The sequence below is a fragment of the Lynx rufus genome, unplaced genomic scaffold (genome assembly GCF_022079265.1).
Source record: "Lynx rufus isolate CCGP_SWC_20201006 ecotype Redwood Valley unplaced genomic scaffold, mLynRuf1.p SCAF_21, whole genome shotgun sequence".
Classification (NCBI taxonomy): Eukaryota; Metazoa; Chordata; class Mammalia; order Carnivora; family Felidae; genus Lynx; species Lynx rufus.
In genome coordinates this window covers 4,660,915-4,679,771 of record NW_025814836.1, presented here as the reverse complement: position 1 = coordinate 4,679,771, position 18,857 = coordinate 4,660,915, and the positions used below count along the sequence as shown (strand labels likewise).

The window sequence follows — 18,857 nt, the reverse complement described above, 5'->3', positions numbered from 1 at the left end:
CTCTGCGGTGACCTGGCAGGCAGGCGCGGGTCTGCGAGCCCTGAGGCCGGGCGCGGTGCCTCGGCCCCGCGGGCCGCTTGGCACAGGTCCGTCTCCCCTTGCGAGGGCGACGCGATCTCCTCTCGCTGTGGCCCTGGCCTGCGGGGCTGCAGCCCTTGTGTCCCCTGTGAGGGCCACGCTGGTGTTCCTGGGCCGTGGGCGGGGGCCACGTGCGTCGCCTGCCGCGGGCCGCGACCTTGCAAAGGTCAAAGCCTGTCTGCGGCTGCCCTCCCTGCAGCTCCCGGCCGTCGGCGGCGGGGTCCACTTGGCAGAGATCGCGGGAGGGAATTTCCATGCAGGTGGGAACACACTCCCACGGAGCGGGCCGCCCAGGGAATGCTCGTTCCCTCGCGGGCCGGGGCCCTGGCGCCCAGGGGCCGTGGCCTCGCCGCCACCCTGGTAGAGAACGCGCGCGCGGCTCGGTGGGCTTTGGCGCCGGCGTTAGTTGGGGGCCGGGCCCGTGCAGCCTAGCCGCCCCGGCCCTTCTGGCAGAGTGGAGAGGTGGGGGCACCGTTTGTCCCGTGGCCGCCTGGGAGGGCTCTGCCTCGTCCTCTGCCCCGTAGCCTGCGGGCCAGGGCGGCCAGACTCCCCGTGGGCAGTTTTTGGGTTTTCCTGGGACCCCTGAGGTTCCATCGAGTGCTGGCTTCCACGGTGCACGTGGAATGGGTGGGCAGCGGCGGGAACGGATGCGTGTGGAGGTCGGTGGGCACCGCGGGGCCAGAGAGTGTTTGGGCGGGGGAAAGCCTGGCCGACGTCAGTGGCCCAGAGGCGTCCAGCGCGGGCTCCCTGGGGTGCAAGGCCACCGGGCCTGTGCCGTCGCTTGGCGCGACGCCGGGGCCAGGGACCTGGGCACCAGGCACGCGTGCCCTTGCAGGGACCACCCAGGCCGCCCGGCTCAGCAGCCCCCTACACCCCCTAGCCCACCCGGCCTCCCAGCACACACGACCCTCCGTGCGCACGAAGAGGCACGCGCTCCTGCTCCCACAGTGCCCTGCGCCCGTGGCTTGTTGCCCGTCCGCAGGCAGCCCCAAGGGGCCGAGGGACAGGGCAGGCAGACAGACGCAAGGCGTAGTCTCGGACTCGTTCTGCCCGGCGTGGCGAGCGGAGCCCCTGGGTAGCTTGGTCACGCCCGCGGGCGATTGCTCCCCCTTTCTTAGGTGCAGTGGCCACGCCAGGCTCGCGGTCGGCCGAGAGAAGAAGGCCTCCCTGGCCCCCGAGTGCCTGTGGTGTGCGGCACGGCCGGAAGAAGTGTGGCCCGGAACGGGCACCTTGCTGACGCGAGCGTCCGGACGGTAAGCCTTCCCTGGGTGTCAGCTAGCGCCCCTGGCTTTAGGCTTTCCCGGGGCTGCCCGAGAGGCCGCCAGTGCAGGCGGCCCGCTGGGCGTGTGGGGTTTTGCTCCCAGAGGGGCCTGTCCGTTCCTCTGGCTCAGTGGCGCGGCTCTGCACGGCCCGGGCACCGGGAGGACCCTGAGTCCCTCGGCTTGCCCCGCTGAGCCACCCGGCCCGCCTGGGTCAGCCGGCCAGGCGGCCCTGAATGTGCTCGGATCGATGATGACTCCCTCAACAGCATTCCTTGGAAAAGCTGAACAAAATGAGTGAGAACTCCCTCCCGTCGTTCTCATCGAAACTGAGGTCCAGCACGTTGTCCGCCCCAGGGAAGGTAAGCGTCAGGGACAGCAGGCTTCCCATTGGCCACACTGCTTCAAGCACCAGCACCCACGGCCTGCGCCTGGGAGAGGCTCGCGGGGTGTGTCCGGGTCAGGGAGCCGTTTCCCCGCCTTAGCAGGCTTTCCACGGCTCGCAGGGCCTGAGGGCAACGAGCGGCATCGGAGGTCGAGGGGGGCAGCTGGTGCCCGAGGCCTAGGACTTCAAAGGCGTGTCCGTGGCACGGGCCCTGGGCGCCGCGGGCAGGGCCCTGGCTGGCAGGGCCTGCGGGCGGTGGCTGGCGACTGGGGTCGAGTGGGGCAGCCGGTCCCCCAAGGCCTAGGGCTTCAACGGCGTGTCTTGTGGCGCCGGCCCTTGGGAGTCGAGGGCTGGGGCCTGCAAGGGCCCGGACGGCTGTGCGGGCCTAAGCGCGCGGCGGTGTGTGTTGAGGGGCCGAGCGTGGCAAGCCTGGCAGGCCGTGGGGGGCGCGGGAGCCCCAGCCCGAGGCGGCGGCCATCCCGGGACGGGGCCTTTCTCTCACTGACGTACGTGGAGCGGCCCCTGGCTCGGGCTTCTGGGCCAAGGCAAGAGGCCGGGCTGCGGCACCGGCCAGGTTGGAAACATCGGCCCTGCCCGGCGGCCACACAAGGCGGCGAGTGGCGCCGGCGCTTCGGGCCCAGGGCGAAGTCGGCATGCCGTGCCGGCCGAAGGCCAGAACGGTAATGGCACGGTCCGGAGGGGACCGCGCCCTGGGGGAGTGCCCGGGCCTGCTCAGCCCTGGTGCCTCGTTGCGTTCCCACGTCAGTCGTGGGTTACGCGGAGGCCTGCGGCCTCCTCCCGTCGATGGCAAAGCTAGGGCCTCCCAGGGCCGGCTTCAGGGTGCACCGGTGTGGCACGGCGGTCCCCCTCCTCAGGGCCCTCCTGGCCTCTGGTCTCCGGAGGAAGGGCGCCCAGGGGTGGTGGCCTTTCAACCGGGGCTTTCCACAGGGCCCCGGCCAAAGAAGCTACCCCCCGCCCCGGGCAGGGCCTGCCACGGAGGCATTGTCTCCTCGGGCACGGAGCTGGTGAGGCGAAAGTGACACCCCGGGAGGGACTGTCCCTTGGAGTCGGGCACAGTGTGTCTCCCGTCCTCTCGGGTGGGCCGCAGATTCCTCTGCGGTGACCTGGCAGGCAGGCGCGGGTCTGCGAGCCCTGAGGCCGGGCGCGGTGCCTCGGCCCCGCGGGCCGCTTGGCACAGGTCCGTCTCCCCTTGCGAGGGCGACGCGATCTCCTCTCGCTGTGGCCCTGGCCTGCGGGGCTGCAGCCCTTGTGTCCCCTGTGAGGGCCACGCTGGTGTTCCTGGGCCGTGGGCGGGGGCCACGTGCGTCGCCTGCCGCGGGCCGCGACCTTGCAAAGGTCAAAGCCTGTCTGCGGCTGCCCTCCCTGCAGCTCCCGGCCGTCGGCGGCGGGGTCCACTTGGCAGAGATCGCGGGAGGGAATTTCCATGCAGGTGGGAACACACTCCCACGGAGCGGGCCGCCCAGGGAATGCTCGTTCCCTCGCGGGCCGGGGCCCTGGCGCCCAGGGGCCGTGGCCTCGCCGCCACCCTGGTAGAGAACGCGCGCGCGGCTCGGTGGGCTTTGGCGCCGGCGTTAGTTGGGGGCCGGGCCCGTGCAGCCTAGCCGCCCCGGCCCTTCTGGCAGAGTGGAGAGGTGGGGGCACCGTTTGTCCCGTGGCCGCCTGGGAGGGCTCTGCCTCGTCCTCTGCCCCGTAGCCTGCGGGCCAGGGCGGCCAGACTCCCCGTGGGCAGTTTTTGGGTTTTCCTGGGACCCCTGAGGTTCCATCGAGTGCTGGCTTCCACGGTGCACGTGGAATGGGTGGGCAGCGGCGGGAACGGATGCGTGTGGAGGTCGGTGGGCACCGCGGGGCCAGAGAGTGTTTGGGCGGGGGAAAGCCTGGCCGACGTCAGTGGCCCAGAGGCGTCCAGCGCGGCTCCCTGGGGTGCAAGGCCACCGGGCCTGTGCCGTCGCTTGGCGCGACGCCGGGGCCAGGACCTGGGCACCAGGCACGCGTGCCCTTGCAGGGACCACCCAGGCCGCCCGGCTCAGCAGCCCCCTACACCCCCTAGCCCACCCGGCCTCCCAGCACACACGACCCTCCGTGCGCACGAAGAGGCACGCGCTCCTGCTCCCACAGTGCCCTGCGCCCGTGGCTTGTTGCCCGTCCGCAGGCAGCCCCAAGGGGCCGAGGGACAGGGCAGGCAGACAGACGCAAGGCGTAGTCTCGGACTCGTTCTGCCCGGCGTGGCGAGCGGAGCCCCTGGGTAGCTTGGTCACGCCCGCGGGCGATTGCTCCCCCTTTCTCAGGTGCAGTGGCCACGCCAGGCTCGCGGTCGGCCGAGAGAAGAAGGCCTCCCTGGCCCCCGAGTGCCTGTGGTGTGCGGCACGGCCGGAAGAAGTGTGGCCCGGAACGGGCACCTTGCTGACGCGAGCGTCCGGACGGTAAGCCTTCCCTGGGTGTCAGCTAGCGCCCCTGGCTTTAGGCTTTCCCGGGGCTGCCCGAGAGGCCGCCAGTGTAGGCGGCCCGCTGGGCGTGTGGGGTTTTGCTCCCAGAGGGGCCTGTCCGTTCCTCTGGCTCAGTGGCGCGGCTCTGCACGGCCCGGGCACCGGGAGGACCCTGAGTCCCTCGGCTTGCCCCGCTGAGCCACCCGGCCCGCCTGGGTCAGCCGGCCAGGCGGCCCTGAATGTGCTCGGATCGATGATGACTCCCTCAACAGCATTCCTTGGAAAAGCTGAACAAAATGAGTGAGAACTCCCTCCCGTCGTTCTCATCGAAACTGAGGTCCAGCACGTTGTCCGCCCCAGGGAAGGTAAGCGTCAGGGACAGCAGGCTTCCCATTGGCCACACTGCTTCAAGCACCAGCACCCACGGCCTGCGCCTGGGAGAGGCTCGCGGGGTGTGTCCGGGTCAGGGAGCCGTTTCCCCGCCTTAGCAGGCTTTCCACGGCTCGCAGGGCCTGAGGGCAACGAGCGGCATCGGAGGTCGAGGGGGGCAGCTGGTGCCCGAGGCCTAGGACTTCAAAGGCGTGTCCGTGGCACGGGCCCTGGGCGCCGCGGGCAGGGCCCTGGCTGGCAGGGCCTGCGGGCGGTGGCTGGCGACTGGGGTCGAGTGGGGCAGCCGGTCCCCCAAGGCCTAGGGCTTCAACGGCGTGTCTTGTGGCGCCGGCCCTTGGGAGTCGAGGGCTGGGGCCTGCGAGGGCCCGGACGGCTGTGCGGGCCTAAGCGCGCGGCGGTGTGTGTTGAGGGGCCGAGCGTGGCAAGCCTGGCAGGCCGTGGGGGGCGCGGGAGCCCCAGCCCGAGGCGGCGGCCATCCCGGGACGGGGCCTTTCTCTCACTGACGTACGTGGAGCGGCCCCTGGCTCGGGCTTCTGGGCCAAGGCAAGAGGCCGGGCTGCGGCACCGGCCAGGTTGGAAACATCGGCCCTGCCCGGCGGCCACACAAGGCGGCGAGTGGCGCCGGCGCTTCGGGCCCAGGGCGAAGTCGGCATGCCGTGCCGGCCGAAGGCCAGAACGGTAATGGCACGGTCCGGAGGGGACCGCGCCCTGGGGGAGTGCCCGGGCCTGCTCAGCCCTGGTGCCTCGTTGCGTTCCCACGTCAGTCGTGGGTTACGCGGAGGCCTGCGGCCTCCTCCCGTCGATGGCAAAGCTAGGGCCTCCCAGGGCCGGCTTCAGGGTGCACCGGTGTGGCACGGCGGTCCCCCTCCTCAGGGCCCTCCTGGCCTCTGGTCTCCGGAGGAAGGGCGCCCAGGGGTGGTGGCCTTTCAACCGGGGCTTTCCACAGGGCCCCGGCCAAAGAAGCTACCCCCCGCCCCGGGCAGGGCCTGCCACGGAGGCATTGTCTCCTCGGGCACGGAGCTGGTGAGGCGAAAGTGACACCCCGGGAGGGACTGTCCCTTGGAGTCGGGCACAGTGTGTCTCCCGTCCTCTCGGGTGGGCCGCAGATTCCTCTGCGGTGACCTGGCAGGCAGGCGCGGGTCTGCGAGCCCTGAGGCCGGGCGCGGTGCCTCGGCCCCGCGGGCCGCTTGGCACAGGTCCGTCTCCCCTTGCGAGGGCGACGCGATCTCCTCTCGCTGTGGCCCTGGCCTGCGGGGCTGCAGCCCTTGTGTCCCCTGTGAGGGCCACGCTGGTGTTCCTGGGCCGTGGGCGGGGGCCACGTGCGTCGCCTGCCGCGGGCCGCGACCTTGCAAAGGTCAAAGCCTGTCTGCGGCTGCCCTCCCTGCAGCTCCCGGCCGTCGGCGGCGGGGTCCACTTGGCAGAGATCGCGGGAGGGAATTTCCATGCAGGTGGGAACACACTCCCACGGAGCGGGCCGCCCAGGGAATGCTCGTTCCCTCGCGGGCCGGGGCCCTGGCGCCCAGGGGCCGTGGCCTCGCCGCCACCCTGGTAGAGAACGCGCGCGCGGCTCGGTGGGCTTTGGCGCCGGCGTTAGTTGGGGGCCGGGCCCGTGCAGCCTAGCCGCCCCGGCCCTTCTGGCAGAGTGGAGAGGTGGGGGCACCGTTTGTCCCGTGGCCGCCTGGGAGGGCTCTGCCTCGTCCTCTGCCCCGTAGCCTGCGGGCCAGGGCGGCCAGACTCCCCGTGGGCAGTTTTTGGGTTTTCCTGGGACCCCTGAGGTTCCATCGAGTGCTGGCTTCCACGGTGCACGTGGAATGGGTGGGCAGCGGCGGGAACGGATGCGTGTGGAGGTCGGTGGGCACCGCGGGGCCAGAGAGTGTTTGGGCGGGGGAAAGCCTGGCCGACGTCAGTGGCCCAGAGGCGTCCAGCGCGGCTCCCTGGGGTGCAAGGCCACCGGGCCTGTGCCGTCGCTTGGCGCGACGCCGGGGCCAGGACCTGGGCACCAGGCACGCGTGCCCTTGCAGGGACCACCCAGGCCGCCCGGCTCAGCAGCCCCCTACACCCCCTAGCCCACCCGGCCTCCCAGCACACACGACCCTCCGTGCGCACGAAGAGGCACGCGCTCCTGCTCCCACAGTGCCCTGCGCCCGTGGCTTGTTGCCCGTCCGCAGGCAGCCCCAAGGGGCCGAGGGACAGGGCAGGCAGACAGACGCAAGGCGTAGTCTCGGACTCGTTCTGCCCGGCGTGGCGAGCGGAGCCCCTGGGTAGCTTGGTCACGCCCGCGGGCGATTGCTCCCCCTTTCTCAGGTGCAGTGGCCACGCCAGGCTCGCGGTCGGCCGAGAGAAGAAGGCCTCCCTGGCCCCCGAGTGCCTGTGGTGTGCGGCACGGCCGGAAGAAGTGTGGCCCGGAACGGGCACCTTGCTGACGCGAGCGTCCGGACGGTAAGCCTTCCCTGGGTGTCAGCTAGCGCCCCTGGCTTTAGGCTTTCCCGGGGCTGCCCGAGAGGCCGCCAGTGCAGGCGGCCCGCTGGGCGTGTGGGGTTTTGCTCCCAGAGGGGCCTGTCCGTTCCTCTGGCTCAGTGGCGCGGCTCTGCACGGCCCGGGCACCGGGAGGACCCTGAGTCCCTCGGCTTGCCCCGCTGAGCCACCCGGCCCGCCTGGGTCAGCCGGCCAGGCGGCCCTGAATGTGCTCGGATCGATGATGACTCCCTCAACAGCATTCCTTGGAAAAGCTGAACAAAATGAGTGAGAACTCCCTCCCGTCGTTCTCATCGAAACTGAGGTCCAGCACGTTGTCCGCCCCAGGGAAGGTAAGCGTCAGGGACAGCAGGCTTCCCATTGGCCACACTGCTTCAAGCACCAGCACCCACGGCCTGCGCCTGGGAGAGGCTCGCGGGGTGTGTCCGGGTCAGGGAGCCGTTTCCCCGCCTTAGCAGGCTTTCCACGGCTCGCAGGGCCTGAGGGCAACGAGCGGCATCGGAGGTCGAGGGGGGCAGCTGGTGCCCGAGGCCTAGGACTTCAAAGGCGTGTCCGTGGCACGGGCCCTGGGCGCCGCGGGCAGGGCCCTGGCTGGCAGGGCCTGCGGGCGGTGGCTGGCGACTGGGGTCGAGTGGGGCAGCCGGTCCCCCAAGGCCTAGGGCTTCAACGGCGTGTCTTGTGGCGCCGGCCCTTGGGAGTCGAGGGCTGGGGCCTGCGAGGGCCCGGACGGCTGTGCGGGCCTAAGCGCGCGGCGGTGTGTGTTGAGGGGCCGAGCGTGGCAAGCCTGGCAGGCCGTGGGGGGCGCGGGAGCCCCAGCCCGAGGCGGCGGCCATCCCGGGACGGGGCCTTTCTCTCACTGACGTACGTGGAGCGGCCCCTGGCTCGGGCTTCTGGGCCAAGGCAAGAGGCCGGGCTGCGGCACCGGCCAGGTTGGAAACATCGGCCCTGCCCGGCGGCCACACAAGGCGGCGAGTGGCGCCGGCGCTTCGGGCCCAGGGCGAAGTCGGCATGCCGTGCCGGCCGAAGGCCAGAACGGTAATGGCACGGTCCGGAGGGGACCGCGCCCTGGGGGAGTGCCCGGGCCTGCTCAGCCCTGGTGCCTCGTTGCGTTCCCACGTCAGTCGTGGGTTACGCGGAGGCCTGCGGCCTCCTCCCGTCGATGGCAAAGCTAGGGCCTCCCAGGGCCGGCTTCAGGGTGCACCGGTGTGGCACGGCGGTCCCCCTCCTCAGGGCCCTCCTGGCCTCTGGTCTCCGGAGGAAGGGCGCCCAGGGGTGGTGGCCTTTCAACCGGGGCTTTCCACAGGGCCCCGGCCAAAGAAGCTACCCCCCGCCCCGGGCAGGGCCTGCCACGGAGGCATTGTCTCCTCGGGCACGGAGCTGGTGAGGCGAAAGTGACACCCCGGGAGGGACTGTCCCTTGGAGTCGGGCACAGTGTGTCTCCCGTCCTCTCGGGTGGGCCGCAGATTCCTCTGCGGTGACCTGGCAGGCAGGCGCGGGTCTGCGAGCCCTGAGGCCGGGCGCGGTGCCTCGGCCCCGCGGGCCGCTTGGCACAGGTCCGTCTCCCCTTGCGAGGGCGACGCGATCTCCTCTCGCTGTGGCCCTGGCCTGCGGGGCTGCAGCCCTTGTGTCCCCTGTGAGGGCCACGCTGGTGTTCCTGGGCCGTGGGCGGGGGCCACGTGCGTCGCCTGCCGCGGGCCGCGACCTTGCAAAGGTCAAAGCCTGTCTGCGGCTGCCCTCCCTGCAGCTCCCGGCCGTCGGCGGCGGGGTCCACTTGGCAGAGATCGCGGGAGGGAATTTCCATGCAGGTGGGAACACACTCCCACGGAGCGGGCCGCCCAGGGAATGCTCGTTCCCTCGCGGGCCGGGGCCCTGGCGCCCAGGGGCCGTGGCCTCGCCGCCACCCTGGTAGAGAACGCGCGCGCGGCTCGGTGGGCTTTGGCGCCGGCGTTAGTTGGGGGCCGGGCCCGTGCAGCCTAGCCGCCCCGGCCCTTCTGGCAGAGTGGAGAGGTGGGGGCACCGTTTGTCCCGTGGCCGCCTGGGAGGGCTCTGCCTCGTCCTCTGCCCCGTAGCCTGCGGGCCAGGGCGGCCAGACTCCCCGTGGGCAGTTTTTGGGTTTTCCTGGGACCCCTGAGGTTCCATCGAGTGCTGGCTTCCACGGTGCACGTGGAATGGGTGGGCAGCGGCGGGAACGGATGCGTGTGGAGGTCGGTGGGCACCGCGGGGCCAGAGAGTGTTTGGGCGGGGGAAAGCCTGGCCGACGTCAGTGGCCCAGAGGCGTCCAGCGCGGCTCCCTGGGGTGCAAGGCCACCGGGCCTGTGCCGTCGCTTGGCGCGACGCCGGGGCCAGGACCTGGGCACCAGGCACGCGTGCCCTTGCAGGGACCACCCAGGCCGCCCGGCTCAGCAGCCCCCTACACCCCCTAGCCCACCCGGCCTCCCAGCACACACGACCCTCCGTGCGCACGAAGAGGCACGCGCTCCTGCTCCCACAGTGCCCTGCGCCCGTGGCTTGTTGCCCGTCCGCAGGCAGCCCCAAGGGGCCGAGGGACAGGGCAGGCAGACAGACGCAAGGCGTAGTCTCGGACTCGTTCTGCCCGGCGTGGCGAGCGGAGCCCCTGGGTAGCTTGGTCACGCCCGCGGGCGATTGCTCCCCCTTTCTCAGGTGCAGTGGCCACGCCAGGCTCGCGGTCGGCCGAGAGAAGAAGGCCTCCCTGGCCCCCGAGTGCCTGTGGTGTGCGGCACGGCCGGAAGAAGTGTGGCCCGGAACGGGCACCTTGCTGACGCGAGCGTCCGGACGGTAAGCCTTCCCTGGGTGTCAGCTAGCGCCCCTGGCTTTAGGCTTTCCCGGGGCTGCCCGAGAGGCCGCCAGTGCAGGCGGCCCGCTGGGCGTGTGGGGTTTTGCTCCCAGAGGGGCCTGTCCGTTCCTCTGGCTCAGTGGCGCGGCTCTGCACGGCCCGGGCACCGGGAGGACCCTGAGTCCCTCGGCTTGCCCCGCTGAGCCACCCGGCCCGCCTGGGTCAGCCGGCCAGGCGGCCCTGAATGTGCTCGGATCGATGATGACTCCCTCAACAGCATTCCTTGGAAAAGCTGAACAAAATGAGTGAGAACTCCCTCCCGTCGTTCTCATCGAAACTGAGGTCCAGCACGTTGTCCGCCCCAGGGAAGGTAAGCGTCAGGGACAGCAGGCTTCCCATTGGCCACACTGCTTCAAGCACCAGCACCCACGGCCTGCGCCTGGGAGAGGCTCGCGGGGTGTGTCCGGGTCAGGGAGCCGTTTCCCCGCCTTAGCAGGCTTTCCACGGCTCGCAGGGCCTGAGGGCAACGAGCGGCATCGGAGGTCGAGGGGGGCAGCTGGTGCCCGAGGCCTAGGACTTCAAAGGCGTGTCCGTGGCACGGGCCCTGGGCGCCGCGGGCAGGGCCCTGGCTGGCAGGGCCTGCGGGCGGTGGCTGGCGACTGGGGTCGAGTGGGGCAGCCGGTCCCCCAAGGCCTAGGGCTTCAACGGCGTGTCTTGTGGCGCCGGCCCTTGGGAGTCGAGGGCTGGGGCCTGCGAGGGCCCGGACGGCTGTGCGGGCCTAAGCGCGCGGCGGTGTGTGTTGAGGGGCCGAGCGTGGCAAGCCTGGCAGGCCGTGGGGGGCGCGGGAGCCCCAGCCCGAGGCGGCGGCCATCCCGGGACGGGGCCTTTCTCTCACTGACGTACGTGGAGCGGCCCCTGGCTCGGGCTTCTGGGCCAAGGCAAGAGGCCGGGCTGCGGCACCGGCCAGGTTGGAAACATCGGCCCTGCCCGGCGGCCACACAAGGCGGCGAGTGGCGCCGGCGCTTCGGGCCCAGGGCGAAGTCGGCATGCCGTGCCGGCCGAAGGCCAGAACGGTAATGGCACGGTCCGGAGGGGACCGCGCCCTGGGGGAGTGCCCGGGCCTGCTCAGCCCTGGTGCCTCGTTGCGTTCCCACGTCAGTCGTGGGTTACGCGGAGGCCTGCGGCCTCCTCCCGTCGATGGCAAAGCTAGGGCCTCCCAGGGCCGGCTTCAGGGTGCACCGGTGTGGCACGGCGGTCCCCCTCCTCAGGGCCCTCCTGGCCTCTGGTCTCCGGAGGAAGGGCGCCCAGGGGTGGTGGCCTTTCAACCGGGGCTTTCCACAGGGCCCCGGCCAAAGAAGCTACCCCCCGCCCCGGGCAGGGCCTGCCACGGAGGCATTGTCTCCTCGGGCACGGAGCTGGTGAGGCGAAAGTGACACCCCGGGAGGGACTGTCCCTTGGAGTCGGGCACAGTGTGTCTCCCGTCCTCTCGGGTGGGCCGCAGATTCCTCTGCGGTGACCTGGCAGGCAGGCGCGGGTCTGCGAGCCCTGAGGCCGGGCGCGGTGCCTCGGCCCCGCGGGCCGCTTGGCACAGGTCCGTCTCCCCTTGCGAGGGCGACGCGATCTCCTCTCGCTGTGGCCCTGGCCTGCGGGGCTGCAGCCCTTGTGTCCCCTGTGAGGGCCACGCTGGTGTTCCTGGGCCGTGGGCGGGGGCCACGTGCGTCGCCTGCCGCGGGCCGCGACCTTGCAAAGGTCAAAGCCTGTCTGCGGCTGCCCTCCCTGCAGCTCCCGGCCGTCGGCGGCGGGGTCCACTTGGCAGAGATCGCGGGAGGGAATTTCCATGCAGGTGGGAACACACTCCCACGGAGCGGGCCGCCCAGGGAATGCTCGTTCCCTCGCGGGCCGGGGCCCTGGCGCCCAGGGGCCGTGGCCTCGCCGCCACCCTGGTAGAGAACGCGCGCGCGGCTCGGTGGGCTTTGGCGCCGGCGTTAGTTGGGGGCCGGGCCCGTGCAGCCTAGCCGCCCCGGCCCTTCTGGCAGAGTGGAGAGGTGGGGGCACCGTTTGTCCCGTGGCCGCCTGGGAGGGCTCTGCCTCGTCCTCTGCCCCGTAGCCTGCGGGCCAGGGCGGCCAGACTCCCCGTGGGCAGTTTTTGGGTTTTCCTGGGACCCCTGAGGTTCCATCGAGTGCTGGCTTCCACGGTGCACGTGGAATGGGTGGGCAGCGGCGGGAACGGATGCGTGTGGAGGTCGGTGGGCACCGCGGGGCCAGAGAGTGTTTGGGCGGGGGAAAGCCTGGCCGACGTCAGTGGCCCAGAGGCGTCCAGCGCGGCTCCCTGGGGTGCAAGGCCACCGGGCCTGTGCCGTCGCTTGGCGCGACGCCGGGGCCAGGACCTGGGCACCAGGCACGCGTGCCCTTGCAGGGACCACCCAGGCCGCCCGGCTCAGCAGCCCCCTACACCCCCTAGCCCACCCGGCCTCCCAGCACACACGACCCTCCGTGCGCACGAAGAGGCACGCGCTCCTGCTCCCACAGTGCCCTGCGCCCGTGGCTTGTTGCCCGTCCGCAGGCAGCCCCAAGGGGCCGAGGGACAGGGCAGGCAGACAGACGCAAGGCGTAGTCTCGGACTCGTTCTGCCCGGCGTGGCGAGCGGAGCCCCTGGGTAGCTTGGTCACGCCCGCGGGCGATTGCTCCCCCTTTCTCAGGTGCAGTGGCCACGCCAGGCTCGCGGTCGGCCGAGAGAAGAAGGCCTCCCTGGCCCCCGAGTGCCTGTGGTGTGCGGCACGGCCGGAAGAAGTGTGGCCCGGAACGGGCACCTTGCTGACGCGAGCGTCCGGACGGTAAGCCTTCCCTGGGTGTCAGCTAGCGCCCCTGGCTTTAGGCTTTCCCGGGGCTGCCCGAGAGGCCGCCAGTGCAGGCGGCCCGCTGGGCGTGTGGGGTTTTGCTCCCAGAGGGGCCTGTCCGTTCCTCTGGCTCAGTGGCGCGGCTCTGCACGGCCCGGGCACCGGGAGGACCCTGAGTCCCTCGGCTTGCCCCGCTGAGCCACCCGGCCCGCCTGGGTCAGCCGGCCAGGCGGCCCTGAATGTGCTCGGATCGATGATGACTCCCTCAACAGCATTCCTTGGAAAAGCTGAACAAAATGAGTGAGAACTCCCTCCCGTCGTTCTCATCGAAACTGAGGTCCAGCACGTTGTCCGCCCCAGGGAAGGTAAGCGTCAGGGACAGCAGGCTTCCCATTGGCCACACTGCTTCAAGCACCAGCACCCACGGCCTGCGCCTGGGAGAGGCTCGCGGGGTGTGTCCGGGTCAGGGAGCCGTTTCCCCGCCTTAGCAGGCTTTCCACGGCTCGCAGGGCCTGAGGGCAACGAGCGGCATCGGAGGTCGAGGGGGGCAGCTGGTGCCCGAGGCCTAGGACTTCAAAGGCGTGTCCGTGGCACGGGCCCTGGGCGCCGCGGGCAGGGCCCTGGCTGGCAGGGCCTGCGGGCGGTGGCTGGCGACTGGGGTCGAGTGGGGCAGCCGGTCCCCCAAGGCCTAGGGCTTCAACGGCGTGTCTTGTGGCGCCGGCCCTTGGGAGTCGAGGGCTGGGGCCTGCGAGGGCCCGGACGGCTGTGCGGGCCTAAGCGCGCGGCGGTGTGTGTTGAGGGGCCGAGCGTGGCAAGCCTGGCAGGCCGTGGGGGGCGCGGGAGCCCCAGCCCGAGGCGGCGGCCATCCCGGGACGGGGCCTTTCTCTCACTGACGTACGTGGAGCGGCCCCTGGCTCGGGCTTCTGGGCCAAGGCAAGAGGCCGGGCTGCGGCACCGGCCAGGTTGGAAACATCGGCCCTGCCCGGCGGCCACACAAGGCGGCGAGTGGCGCCGGCGCTTCGGGCCCAGGGCGAAGTCGGCATGCCGTGCCGGCCGAAGGCCAGAACGGTAATGGCACGGTCCGGAGGGGACCGCGCCCTGGGGGAGTGCCCGGGCCTGCTCAGCCCTGGTGCCTCGTTGCGTTCCCACGTCAGTCGTGGGTTACGCGGAGGCCTGCGGCCTCCTCCCGTCGATGGCAAAGCTAGGGCCTCCCAGGGCCGGCTTCAGGGTGCACCGGTGTGGCACGGCGGTCCCCCTCCTCAGGGCCCTCCTGGCCTCTGGTCTCCGGAGGAAGGGCGCCCAGGGGTGGTGGCCTTTCAACCGGGGCTTTCCACAGGGCCCCGGCCAAAGAAGCTACCCCCCGCCCCGGGCAGGGCCTGCCACGGAGGCATTGTCTCCTCGGGCACGGAGCTGGTGAGGCGAAAGTGACACCCCGGGAGGGACTGTCCCTTGGAGTCGGGCACAGTGTGTCTCCCGTCCTCTCGGGTGGGCCGCAGATTCCTCTGCGGTGACCTGGCAGGCAGGCGCGGGTCTGCGAGCCCTGAGGCCGGGCGCGGTGCCTCGGCCCCGCGGGCCGCTTGGCACAGGTCCGTCTCCCCTTGCGAGGGCGACGCGATCTCCTCTCGCTGTGGCCCTGGCCTGCGGGGCTGCAGCCCTTGTGTCCCCTGTGAGGGCCACGCTGGTGTTCCTGGGCCGTGGGCGGGGGCCACGTGCGTCGCCTGCCGCGGGCCGCGACCTTGCAAAGGTCAAAGCCTGTCTGCGGCTGCCCTCCCTGCAGCTCCCGGCCGTCGGCGGCGGGGTCCACTTGGCAGAGATCGCGGGAGGGAATTTCCATGCAGGTGGGAACACACTCCCACGGAGCGGGCCGCCCAGGGAATGCTCGTTCCCTCGCGGGCCGGGGCCCTGGCGCCCAGGGGCCGTGGCCTCGCCGCCACCCTGGTAGAGAACGCGCGCGCGGCTCGGTGGGCTTTGGCGCCGGCGTTAGTTGGGGGCCGGGCCCGTGCAGCCTAGCCGCCCCGGCCCTTCTGGCAGAGTGGAGAGGTGGGGGCACCGTTTGTCCCGTGGCCGCCTGGGAGGGCTCTGCCTCGTCCTCTGCCCCGTAGCCTGCGGGCCAGGGCGGCCAGACTCCCCGTGGGCAGTTTTTGGGTTTTCCTGGGACCCCTGAGGTTCCATCGAGTGCTGGCTTCCACGGTGCACGTGGAATGGGTGGGCAGCGGCGGGAACGGATGCGTGTGGAGGTCGGTGGGCACCGCGGGGCCAGAGAGTGTTTGGGCGGGGGAAAGCCTGGCCGACGTCAGTGGCCCAGAGGCGTCCAGCGCGGCTCCCTGGGGTGCAAGGCCACCGGGCCTGTGCCGTCGCTTGGCGCGACGCCGGAGCCAGGACCTGCGCACCAGGCACGCGTGCCCTTGCAGGGACCACCCAGGCCGCCCGGCTCAGCAGCCCCCTACACCCCCTAGCCCACCCGGCCTCCCAGCACACACGACCCTCCGTGCGCACGAAGAGGCACGCGCTCCTGCTCCCACAGTGCCCTGCGCCCGTGGCTTGTTGCCCGTCCGCAGGCAGCCCCAAGGGGCCGAGGGACAGGGCAGGCAGACAGACGCAAGGCGTAGTCTCGGACTCGTTCTGCCCGGCGTGGCGAGCGGAGCCCCTGGGTAGCTTGGTCACGCCCGCGGGCGATTGCTCCCCCTTTCTCAGGTGCAGTGGCCACGCCAGGCTCGCGGTCGGCCGAGAGAAGAAGGCCTCCCTGGCCCCCGAGTGCCTGTGGTGTGCGGCACGGCCGGAAGAAGTGTGGCCCGGAACGGGCACCTTGCTGACGCGAGCGTCCGGACGGTAAGCCTTCCCTGGGTGTCAGCTAGCGCCCCTGGCTTTAGGCTTTCCCGGGGCTGCCCGAGAGGCCGCCAGTGCAGGCGGCCCGCTGGGCGTGTGGGGTTTTGCTCCCAGAGGGGCCTGTCCGTTCCTCTGGCTCAGTGGCGCGGCTCTGCACGGCCCGGGCACCGGGAGGACCCTGAGTCCCTCGGCTTGCCCCGCTGAGCCACCCGGCCCGCCTGGGTCAGCCGGCCAGGCGGCCCTGAATGTGCTCGGATCGATGATGACTCCCTCAACAGCATTCCTTGGAAAAGCTGAACAAAATGAGTGAGAACTCCCTCCCGTCGTTCTCATCGAAACTGAGGTCCAGCACGTTGTCCGCCCCAGGGAAGGTAAGCGTCAGGGACAGCAGGCTTCCCATTGGCCACACTGCTTCAAGCACCAGCACCCACGGCCTGCGCCTGGGAGAGGCTCGCGGGGTGTGTCCGGGTCAGGGAGCCGTTTCCCCGCCTTAGCAGGCTTTCCACGGCTCGCAGGGCCTGAGGGCAACGAGCGGCATCGGAGGTCGAGGGGGGCAGCTGGTGCCCGAGGCCTAGGACTTCAAAGGCGTGTCCGTGGCACGGGCCCTGGGCGCCGCGGGCAGGGCCCTGGCTGGCAGGGCCTGCGGGCGGTGGCTGGCGACTGGGGTCGAGTGGGGCAGCCGGTCCCCCAAGGCCTAGGGCTTCAACGGCGTGTCTTGTGGCGCCGGCCCTTGGGAGTCGAGGGCTGGGGCCTGCGAGGGCCCGGACGGCTGTGCGGGCCTAAGCGCGCGGCGGTGTGTGTTGAGGGGCCGAGCGTGGCAAGCCTGGCAGGCCGTGGGGGGCGCGGGAGCCCCAGCCCGAGGCGGCGGCCATCCCGGGACGGGGCCTTTCTCTCACTGACGTACGTGGAGCGGCCCCTGGCTCGGGCTTCTGGGCCAAGGCAAGAGGCCGGGCTGCGGCACCGGCCAGGTTGGAAACATCGGCCCTGCCCGGCGGCCACACAAGGCGGCGAGTGGCGCCGGCGCTTCGGGCCCAGGGCGAAGTCGGCATGCCGTGCCGGCCGAAGGCCAGAACGGTAATGGCACGGTCCGGAGGGGACCGCGCCCTGGGGGAGTGCCCGGGCCTGCTCAGCCCTGGTGCCTCGTTGCGTTCCCACGTCAGTCGTGGGTTACGCGGAGGCCTGCGGCCTCCTCCCGTCGATGGCAAAGCTAGGGCCTCCCAGGGCCGGCTTCAGGGTGCACCGGTGTGGCACGGCGGTCCCCCTCCTCAGGGCCCTCCTGGCCTCTGGTCTCCGGAGGAAGGGCGCCCAGGGGTGGTGGCCTTTCAACCGGGGCTTTCCACAGGGCCCCGGCCAAAGAAGCTACCCCCCGCCCCGGGCAGGGCCTGCCACGGAGGCATTGTCTCCTCGGGCACGGAGCTGGTGAGGCGAAAGTGACACCCCGGGAGGGACTGTCCCTTGGAGTCGGGCACAGTGTGTCTCCCGTCCTCTCGGGTGGGCCGCAGATTCCTCTGCGGTGACCTGGCAGGCAGGCGCGGGTCTGCGAGCCCTGAGGCCGGGCGCGGTGCCTCGGCCCCGCGGGCCGCTTGGCACAGGTCCGTCTCCCCTTGCGAGGGCGACGCGATCTCCTCTCGCTGTGGCCCTGGCCTGCGGGGCTGCAGCCCTTGTGTCCCCTGTGAGGGCCACGCTGGTGTTCCTGGGCCGTGGGCGGGGGCCACGTGCGTCGCCTGCCGCGGGCCGCGACCTTGCAAAGGTCAAAGCCTGTCTGCGGCTGCCCTCCCTGCAGCTCCCGGCCGTCGGCGGCGGGGTCCACTTGGCAGAGATCGCGGGAGGGAATTTCCATGCAGGTGGGAACACACTCCCACGGAGCGGGCCGCCCAGGGAATGCTCGTTCCCTCGCGGGCCGGGGCCCTGGCGCCCAGGGGCCGTGGCCTCGCCGCCACCCTGGTAGAGAACGCGCGCGCGGCTCGGTGGGCTTTGGCGCCGGCGTTAGTTGGGGGCCGGGCCCGTGCAGCCTAGCCGCCCCGGCCCTTCTGGCAGAGTGGAGAGGTGGGGGCACCGTTTGTCCCGTGGCCGCCTGGGAGGGCTCTGCCTCGTCCTCTGCCCCGTAGCCTGCGGGCCAGGGCGGCCAGACTCCCCGTGGGCAGTTTTTGGGTTTTCCTGGGACCCCTGAGGTTCCATCGAGTGCTGGCTTCCACGGTGCACGTGGAATGGGTGGGCAGCGGCGGGAACGGATGCGTGTGGAGGTCGGTGGGCACCGCGGGGCCAGAGAGTGTTTGGGCGGGGGAAAGCCTGGCCGACGTCAGTGGCCCAGAGGCGTCCAGCGCGGCTCCCTGGGGTGCAAGGCCACCGGGCCTGTGCCGTCGCTTGGCGCGACGCCGGGGCCAGGACCTGGGCACCAGGCACGCGTGCCCTTGCAGGGACCACCCAGGCCGCCCGGCTCAGCAGCCCCCTACACCCCCTAGCCCACCCGGCCTCCCAGCACACACGACCCTCCGTGCGCACGAAGAGGCACGCGCTCCTGCTCCCACAGTGCCCTGCGCCCGTGGCTTGTTGCCCGTCCGCAGGCAGCCCCAAGGGGCCGAGGGACAGGGCAGGCAGACAGACGCAAGGCGTAGTCTCGGACTCGTTCTGCCCGGCGTGGCGAGCGGAGCCCCTGGGTAGCTTGGTCACGCCCGCGGGCGATTGCTCCCCCTTTCTCAGGTGCAGTGGCCACGCCAGGCTCGCGGTCGGCCGAGAGAAGAAGGCCTCCCTGGCCCCCGAGTGCCTGTGGTGTGCGGCACGGCCGGAAGAAGTGTGGCCCGGAACGGGCACCTTGCTGACGCGAGCGTCCGGACGGTAAGCCTTCCCTGGGTGTCAGCTAGCGCCCCTGGCTTTAGGCTTTCCCGGGGCTGCCCGAGAGGCCGCCAGTGCAGGCGGCCCGCTGGGCGTGTGGGGTTTTGCTCCCAGAGGGGCCTGTCCGTTCCTCTGGCTCAGTGGCGCGGCTCTGCACGGCCCGGGCACCGGGAGGACCCTGAGTCCCTCGGCTTGCCCCGCTGAGCCACCCGGCCCGCCTGGGTCAGCCGGCCAGGCGGCCCTGAATGTGCTCGGATCGATGATGACTCCCTCAACAGCATTCCTTGGAAAAGCTGAACAAAATGAGTGAGAACTCCCTCCCGTCGTTCTCATCGAAACTGAGGTCCAGCACGTTGTCCGCCCCAGGGAAGGTAAGCGTCAGGGACAGCAGGCTTCCCATTGGCCACACTGCTTCAAGCACCAGCACCCACGGCCTGCGCCTGGGAGAGGCTCGCGGGGTGTGTCCGGGTCAGGGAGCCGTTTCCCCGCCTTAGCAGGCTTTCCACGGCTCGCAGGGCCTGAGGGCAACGAGCGGCA

General features: G+C 71.6%; 7 non-coding genes across 7 annotated transcripts; all 7 read left to right on the top strand.

Moving 5' to 3' along the window:
* Positions 1 to 1,581: 1,581 nt before the first annotated feature.
* LOC124517502 (small nucleolar RNA SNORD116) lies at positions 1,582 to 1,675 on the top strand. Its single transcript, XR_006963501.1, has one exon. It is a non-coding gene; the product is annotated as a small nucleolar RNA SNORD116 (small nucleolar RNA).
* A 2,738-nt stretch (positions 1,676 to 4,413) lies between these two features.
* Positions 4,414 to 4,507, top strand: LOC124517501 (small nucleolar RNA SNORD116). Its single transcript, XR_006963500.1, has one exon. It is a non-coding gene; the product is annotated as a small nucleolar RNA SNORD116 (small nucleolar RNA).
* Positions 4,508 to 7,245: 2,738 nt separating this feature from the next.
* Positions 7,246 to 7,339, top strand: LOC124517500 (small nucleolar RNA SNORD116). The gene has a single exon (XR_006963499.1). It is a non-coding gene; the product is annotated as a small nucleolar RNA SNORD116 (small nucleolar RNA).
* Positions 7,340 to 10,077: 2,738 nt separating this feature from the next.
* Positions 10,078 to 10,171, top strand: LOC124517499 (small nucleolar RNA SNORD116). The gene has a single exon (XR_006963498.1). It is a non-coding gene; the product is annotated as a small nucleolar RNA SNORD116 (small nucleolar RNA).
* A 2,738-nt stretch (positions 10,172 to 12,909) lies between these two features.
* LOC124517497 (small nucleolar RNA SNORD116) lies at positions 12,910 to 13,003 on the top strand. The gene has a single exon (XR_006963496.1). It is a non-coding gene; the product is annotated as a small nucleolar RNA SNORD116 (small nucleolar RNA).
* A 2,738-nt stretch (positions 13,004 to 15,741) lies between these two features.
* LOC124517496 (small nucleolar RNA SNORD116) lies at positions 15,742 to 15,835 on the top strand. Its single transcript, XR_006963495.1, has one exon. It is a non-coding gene; the product is annotated as a small nucleolar RNA SNORD116 (small nucleolar RNA).
* Positions 15,836 to 18,573: 2,738 nt separating this feature from the next.
* Positions 18,574 to 18,667, top strand: LOC124517495 (small nucleolar RNA SNORD116). The gene has a single exon (XR_006963494.1). It is a non-coding gene; the product is annotated as a small nucleolar RNA SNORD116 (small nucleolar RNA).
* Positions 18,668 to 18,857: the final 190 nt, after the last annotated feature.